Genomic DNA, 8,916 nt, shown 5'->3' on the forward strand with positions numbered 1-8,916 from the left:
ACACCATTGCATACACTAGCAAGATTTTGCTGAAAGGACCCAGATATAGCTGTCTCTTGTGAGACTATGCCGGGGCCTTGCAAACACAGAAGTGGATGCTCACAGTCAGCTATTGGATGGATCACAGGGCTCCCAATGGAGAAGCTAGAGAAAAATACCCAAGGAGTTAAAGGGATATGCAACCCTATAGGGGGAAGAAAATGATGAACTAACCAGTACCCCGGAGCTCTTTTCTCTAGCTGCATATGTATCGAAAGATGGCCTAATCGGCCATCACTGGAAAGAGAGGCCCATTGGACTTGCAAACTTTATATGCCCCATGACAGGGGAATGCCAGGGCCAAAAGAATGGGAATGGGTGGGTAGGGAAGTGGGGGTGCGTATGGGGGACTTTTGGGATAGCATTGGAAATGTAATTGAGGAAAATACGTAATGAAAAATATTAAAAATTAAAAAAAAAAGATATCCCCACCCCCAAAAAAAGAACTCTTATTAAATTAGGATTTGAAAAATCTGAGCCTACACTGAATGGAGTTTTCCTCCTTACCTTACATAGTTTGTACCTCACACAGTTTGTTTCCCTACCAGTGGTAGAGCTTGCAGGAACTTCCACATATATGTTACTCTAGCTCATTATGTATCACTAAACAAGAATATTTCATCATAAATAAAAATATTTCTTGAGGCTTTATCAATCCTGGTGCAATTTGTTTCTCATACCTCCATTTCTTTCTATATTGACCACTACTCCATCCCAGTTGGACCCCTATTTCATTTACTCTGTTTTCCATGTGATACTACACACACACACACACACACACACACACACACACACACACACAAAGACAGTGCTCTCCCACAGGAAGCACAGACTATAAAAATCCTGGTAGGAGGTACAAGAAGCCTTTCAAATAGTTTGTCAGGGTAGTCTAAGTGATTCCCAAAACAATATAGTTCATCAATGTAGCCCTTAGTTGACTTTTAGGGGTTGAATGTAGACCCATATTGCCGAGTACATCACACATTTAGGACACAGGACTAGGATAATTCGAGATTTATCTTACATGAAAGCCTCTTTCAGTCTACCATCCATGATTCCAGAAAATACTATGCTAGCTGCCAAGGGATGGGTGTAATTAAAGTCTTACCTAGCTAAAACAGTCAGTGAACTAGAATAATTACCAGAATAGACAAAACATGTATACAGATGTACTGAGTGGCACTCTTGTTAGTTGCAACCAATATCTGTCTGACTAGACTGCAGCTCATTCAACAGGATGGAAGCCATACATGTTACTATGACAGAGTAAAACCACCAAACTGGACCACTTTGTGGGTAGAAAGAAAAGTTTATTGTGGGAATAATCTTCTAGTCTGCCTCTAGATTAGAGGACAGCCACTTGGTCAGAAAGCAAATTGATTTTTTATGATAGCATGGCAGAGTTCTTTGAGATGATCTAGCTTTTCAGATTAACCAGAAACTATCTGCACTTGCCTGAAGTGGTTGACCATTGGAACAGATACTGAAAGTAGTGGTTTTCCTAGTAATTAAAACCTACCTTATGGGATTCCTGAGGAATGCTGAATGTAGGCTTTTGTTTTTCTTACCTGGTCAGAGTGCTTTGGTTTAGGGCATTGTCATCAACACTGCCATTTTTGGGCCCCACTTTGAACCTAACAAGAATCAGAGTCTTGTATTTGGGCCCTGAGAGAATTATACATAAAACTATATTGATTATTAACTAAGAACATGGCCCACAGATATGTGAGTACAGATGCATCAATCTGATGGAGGAAATAATTAAATTAGGGCTCCTTCCTCCCAGATGGTTCTGGTTGTGTCAAGTTCAACAAACAAACAAACAAACAAATAAAGAAAAAACAAAAACACAAAGAAAGAAACAAACAAAACCTAACCAGAGCAGTTGTCTTTGTATGTTTGGACCAATATTTCTTCTCTACTCATTTCTTTTACCTTTTTGTAATGGGAATATATTCTCTATGCCATAGAGTATGTAAATTTTCTTCAGTTTTTTTTCTCTTTTCAGAGACCATACTCTGAGTCTTGTGCCTCAGAAAAGTCTTTGAACTCATATATATGCTTAACCAGTGGTGAGATAATTAAGATACCAAGGTTAGCTTTCTAGGATATGTTTAGAAGGCCAGATTTTCACAATAGTTATGCTATTGTGCTTTCTGTTGTGATTACAAGATATGCTTTCTGTTGTGATTACATTGTATGATTCTGATGAGCTTTAGCTACCTGGGACCACCCTCCCCAGTGAGCCATGTGGAGCCAGAGATCAATACAAAATCAAGAAGAGTTTATTGTTCTAGCTTGCTGGGGCCATCCTGCATCCAAAGGAGAGGTGATGACTCTGGACAGTCCATTCAGCCAGTTTTTACACAGTTTTCAGGGGTAGAATAGAGTAACAGCCACTAGGCACAATGTGATTGGCAGAAGAGTGTGACTTTTAATCTGATTGGTCCTTAGGGAATGAGGTGGGAAGGGCTTCCCTTGTCTGTGGGTGGCTGATGTTCACTACTCCCTGTGGTCTTTCTGAAAAATGTAATCAGCTTCTCCCTTCTGGAGGGCAGGGGTGCCTACATGCTCCATCACCTCTCTCTTCCAGCAGGGGAGGAGTCTGGTGGAATTTTCCAAAGGTCCTGAACTGACCTCTTTAACATCTCCAAGAGATAGCCCAGTCTGGCTAATGCAATAACAAAGCTTACATGTAATCTTTATTAATATAATAAACTATCATTGCTGGGGCCAAAAATGTTTTCTCTCAGAGAAATTTTTCTTTACTTTCTTAGAAAGTAGAATGAAATAGAAGATTTTGCTCTGACTCATTTTCAGCTCCTTTTTCTCTAGTGTACTCACTGTGGAAATCAGTAGTATGTCAACATATTAGTCAAGGTTCTCTAGAGGTCCAAAACTTATAGGACAGAAATAATATTCATGGCATTTATATAAGGCAATGGCAGTCTCATAATGGAAAATCCATGATCCCAGTACATCCAGGGGTTCTCTAGTCTGCAATGCTGGATGTCTCACCTCATCTTCAGTCTATGTTGGAATCCTCAAGAGGTAAGCTAAGGTCTCAGCAGCAGGATAGATGAACTATCCAATGAGAGTAAGGAAGAAGCATTCAAAAAGGAACAGCTTCATTTTTTCCATGTTCTTTTATGTGAGTTGACATCATAAGGTGTGGCCCAGATTTAGGATGGGTCTTCTTACCTCAAATGACCCAATTAAGAAAAAATTTCATATGGGTACTCAGATGCTTTAGTTTAGTTGACTCCCAATGTGGTAAAATTGACACCCAAGAATAGCCACCAGAAATCCATCCCTTGTTACTTGACACATAATCATATGTCATACTTAATGTTAGAATGAAAACAATAACCAGTCCATAATTGTACTTAGTATCATATGACTATCTCATGTACTGTGAATTCTGTTTATCTTGTACCTGCAGGGAGCATCACAGGAGGTCTTTGTTCTTTTCCAGGAGGACAAAACTGTAACATCATTCCTGAAGTGTCTGAGCACATTGTCATCCTGTATTGATTTAGCTGTTTAAGAATTTTTCTGCTTCTACAGACCTAACAGAAACCTAACAGGCTTCTTATTACCTCATGCCTAGAAAACCTGAAAACAAAGGTACATATGAGTTATGTGTGGTAGGTTGAATGAGTATGGCCCCATAGGCTCATATATTTGCATGCTCAATCACTAGGGAGTGGAAGGTTTTTAAAGGAATAGAAGAATTCAGAGGTGTTGTATTATAGAATGAATTTTGTCATAGGGGTGGGCTGCGGTTGAGGTTTCAAATGTCTATAGCAGGCCTTCCCTTTCTCTTGTCTTCTTTGCCCATGGGTTGGGATACTTCTTTCAGATACTTCTCCAGTGACATGGTCTCACCATGCTCCCACCATTATGATAATAGACTAACCTTCTGAAATAGTAAATAACCTCCCAGCAAAATGCTCTCTTTTATAAAACTTGCATTGCTTATGGTGCTTTTTCATAGCAATAGAGCAATTACTAGACATAAGACAACATAAAAATCACTTTAATTGTGCTACCCATTACAGGTCAGGCCATTACAGATATTGCTTTGCTGGTGCTGTCAGTTATAACTATGCTCACTTTGCTTTTGCTGATTTAGTGCTGCCACACCTGGCCACTGGAATTCTGGAGCTCAATTAAACCCATCACATTCAATTCATTCATTTAAGGAGCACCTTCAATTCTAAGGTCTGGCACATGGAAATGAACAATGGCAAAGCTGTTCAAATGTTCCTCTCACTATTTTTCTTCTTATAGAATTAGTAAAGGGCATGTCTTCTGAGCCTGTCCATTGTGGGGGATTAGGTTTAATATAGCTTATCCTCTCTACAACTGCAATTTCCTGGAGCCTTAATATCCATTCATCAATGCTAAGCCAAGGGATATCAAACATCTTCAGTTCCTTTTCAATAGGGCATCTTTTGACAAATGCTTCAGACAGCCAATCCAAAAAACCTTTAAAACCCCTCTTAATTCTGTGAGCCTTTGTATTAACCTAGAATCTCCAGACAGTAGGCCCATATCAATAAATTCAGCCTGATTCAGTTTTATGTTTCTCCCACTATTCCATACCCTTAAAATCTATTCATACACATATTCTGCAGATTTATGCTTGAAAGAATTACCACATTCACTAAGCTCTTTAGGGATGTAGTACATCTCCCCGTGGACTACACTTTCTATCTTCTCTCTAGGAATCTGCTTAGCTTTAAGTATGGTTCTAGCTGTAGAAGCAACTATAGGAGGACACTGAGGAAAAATTATTATTGTCTGGCATCTTCAGTAAAGAAGTCATTGCTGATTCAACAGAATATGAATGACTAATTCCCTCATGCAAAGGCAGAGAAATAAAATTTGCAGGGACAGAGGGTGATTTGCCAATGATGGGGAAACTAATTTCTCAGGTGGGATAGGCTCTTCAGAATCTAAGGATTCAAATACCTTAGCTTTAATAGGGCCGTCCCACAGATTTCCATCTTATGCTGTTTGTTAGCGATCAGTGGCTGTACATGAGCTATCAACATATTTTAAATCTGGGACTTGAATTTTCATTGTAATCCAGCCAATATTCTAATCAGAGCTTTGATTGATTTTCTGTGACTTTAGGTCTATGGGCTCTGGAGAGAAGATTTTCTTACAGGGCATACTTGGAGATCCATAGACTGTTTATGAGTATGTGGATCTGGTTAATTGTATTGGTGAGCTCATTATTTTCCTTTGCCACTCTATCCTGCAATGCTAGAAATAGGCCAATTTGATCATAGAGGTCACTTCTTTCCTTTATCGACTTATCCAAAGATGCTATAAGTAATCAGCTAGCATTTTTTGGTAGTTTCCTAAAAATTGTCAAAAGTTTATATATAGAGTCAGAAATTCTTTGCTTTTTGTAATAGATGAGTCAAGATAATCAAAGGCATTTATCTCCTTAAGTTATTAAATAGTTCACATCATGAATTTTTAGTGCTCTCCATGTATTGAAGATATAAAAAATGGGGCTCAGAGCTAAACAAAGAATTCTCATCTGAGGAATACCAAATGGCTGAGAAGCACCTGAAAAAATGTTCAACATCCTTAATCATCAGAGAAATGCAAATCAAAACAACNCTGAGATTCCACCTCACACCAGTCAGAATGGCTNAGATCAAAAATTCAGGTGACAGCAGATNCTGGNGAGGATGTGGAGAAAGAGGAACACTCCTCCATTGTTGGTGGGATTGCAAGCTTGTACAACCACTCTGGAAATCAGTCTGGCAGTTCCTCAAAAAATTGGACATAGTACTACCAGAGGATCTCGTAATACCTCTTCTGGGCATATATCCAGAAGATGTTCCAACTGGTAAGAAGGACACATGCTCCACTATGTTCATAGCAGCCTTATTTATAATAGCCAGAAGCTGNAAAGAACCCAGATNCCCCTCAACAGAGGAATGGATACAGAAAATGTGGTACATTTACACAATGGAGTACTACTCAGCTATTAAAAAGAATGAATTTATGATATTCCTAGGCAAATGGATGGACCTGGAGGGCATCATCCTGAGTGAGGTAACTCAATCACAAAAGAACTCCCATGATATGTACTCACTGATAAGTGGATATTCGTCCAGAAACTTAGAATACACAAGACATAAGATACAATTTGCGAAACACATGAAGCTCAGGAAGAACGAAGGCCAATGTGTGGATACTTTGCCCCTTCTTGGAATTGGGAGCAAGGCACCCATGGAAGGAGTTACAGAGACAGAGTTTGGGGCTGAGATGAAAGGATGAACCAATCTAGAGACTGCCATACCCGGGGATCCATCCCATAATCAGCCTCCAAACGCTGACATCATTGCATACACTAGCAAGATTTTGCTGAAAGGACCCTTGTATAGCTGTCTCTTGTGAGACTATGCCGGGGCCTAGCAAACACAGAAGTGGATGCTCACAGTCAGCTATTGGATGGATCACAGGGTCCCCAATGGAGGAGCTGGAGGAAGTACCCAGGGAGCTGGGGGGGGTGTAATCTGCAACCCTATAGGTGGAACAACAATATGAACTACCCAGTACACCCCAGAGCTTGTGTCTCTAGCTGCATATGTATCAGGAGATGGCCTGATTGGCCATCAGTTGAAAGAGAGGCCCATTGGTCGTGCACGCCTCAATAAGGGGAATGCCAGGGCCAAGAGTTGGGAGTGGGTGGTCGGGGAAGTGGGTGTGGGAGGGTATGGGGGACTTTTGGTATAGCATTCGAAATGTAAATGACATAAATACCTAATAATAAAAACAAAGTTAGGAAAATAAATTTCCAAAATTTAACATGGAGAAACTATATATATATATATATATATATATATATATATATATATATATATATATAAATTCTTCAGCACAAAAGACCAATAAAATTATAAAATTTATGAAAGAAGAGATGGAACAAGGAATCACTACATCTTTTGAAGTAATCAAGATATTCTGATAAACAAATATAACATCATTTCTTTTAGGTAGATCCTAGCTTTAAATTTTTATATATGTGTGTATGGGTATGGGAATGTAGATATAGGTCACAAAACTTGAAAGCAATGAAAAAAATGTAAGGAAAAGCATTAGCAAAGAAATTCATGATGTAAAAGTAGTAAGGAGATGGTGTTGGAGGTGAAAGAGTCTAAGTAGGGGCCAGGGCTGTTGGTCAGAGAATGGGGAAAGAAGCTTAAAGACAAAAGCAAAAACAATTATGAGACGTTAGAGAGATAGTTTCCTGTTCTTTTATGGATCCCAATTATGGTTCTCAGCCCTCAACTCAATACACTCATAAAGGTCTAGTTCTTTCAATCTCTTTTTTACAAAGGAATGTTTAACTATTCTATAGTGTCTAAATCAGTGTAAAGACACAACAATAACAACAAAACAACAACAAAAACAAAACAAAAACTCTAAACAAATACTTCTGGTGAAGCAAGATGCAAAAATCCTCAATAAAATAATTAAAAGATAAATACAGGCATGTATAAAAATGATCATTGACCATGATGAAATTGGTAGGAAAGATTCAACATATGAAAGCCAGTATATTAGTAAATTGAATATAATTGGATAAATTCTTCAAAAATCTGATAATAATGCATAAATATAATGATTATTATTGTTATTATTATTTGTAGAGATTGGTATTTTTTGTATAATTTTGATAAGTTAATTCCAATCCCTATGCAGATTTATTTTAGCTAAAAATTTTCACTTGACATATAAATATGAATGCTTGACAAAATGGAATTAAGCTTTAAGATAAGTTAATTAAAAAGTAGATTTCCTTATTCAAATAATACTGAATAATGAGAAAATCTTTACAAGAATAGTGAGAACTTTTGAATCTTTAAAACATGAAAATTATACTCAAGTAACACAGGTGTTCAGAATAAGAAAATAGTTATAACAAATTTAAACACTGAGGCATAATGTCCTTATTTGTCACTTGAGTAAAACTAATTTCATTAAACATTAATTTTTTGCTTAGGAATATACTGAGTAAAATAGTCAACATCATAAACTGCAAATCTAATTGTAGAATTATTTAAAAATCATAAAAAGTGTGAGAAATTTTTAATTATTTGGGGTACTTGATTGTCAGCCTAGTTGAAGATGAGTAACATACAGTATTTTTAAAGTTCATGTAGATGTGTTATTGATGAGGTTGGAAAATGTTTGATCTGAGAAATGTGAATCTAAACATTAATCTCCTAGATTTTTGCAGGTCAGAGAAGATTGGAAGTGTATGGATGGAGTCTCTTTCTCTGCAGGCAGAATGGGGTGTTTGATGGTATGCTGTTGTTTTTCTTTCAGGTGTTAATATATCTAGTTTTGTTTATTCTTTGAGGAAGTCTGTGAACTAAATTTGAAATTTAGTAATCACAGTTAAATATAATAGAGCTTGCATATATAACACTTACCATTTATAAAGGATATCAAGTATTTATTTTATTAAGAAATAATGAATGAATAATGAAGGGAAAATCTCAGAGGAAAGCCAAAAATTTACTTTATTTTGACAATTTACCAGTCAAAGAACATTTTATCATTGTTTATTTAACAGGCCAACTTTTAGATATCTATGTAATTAATTGGCACGTTAAAATGAGTTCCATGATCATTATTTAATTTAGTAAAATTTTTCCAAAAGGAATAATTATTTAAAGAGATTTTTCTGACTGTTAGGTTGGTTGCTAACAAGTGAAGGTTTTGTCTGATAAGTAAATGCATAAAAACAAACTGTAAACACACATTTTAAGCATCTCATTTAGTAAAGCAATAAATAGTTGGTTTTAAAATTTTTCTATTTTAAACATTACTAAGATTAAA

This window comes from Mus caroli, chromosome 4 (assembly GCF_900094665.2).
Source record: "Mus caroli chromosome 4, CAROLI_EIJ_v1.1, whole genome shotgun sequence".
Taxonomy (NCBI): Eukaryota; Metazoa; Chordata; class Mammalia; order Rodentia; family Muridae; genus Mus; species Mus caroli.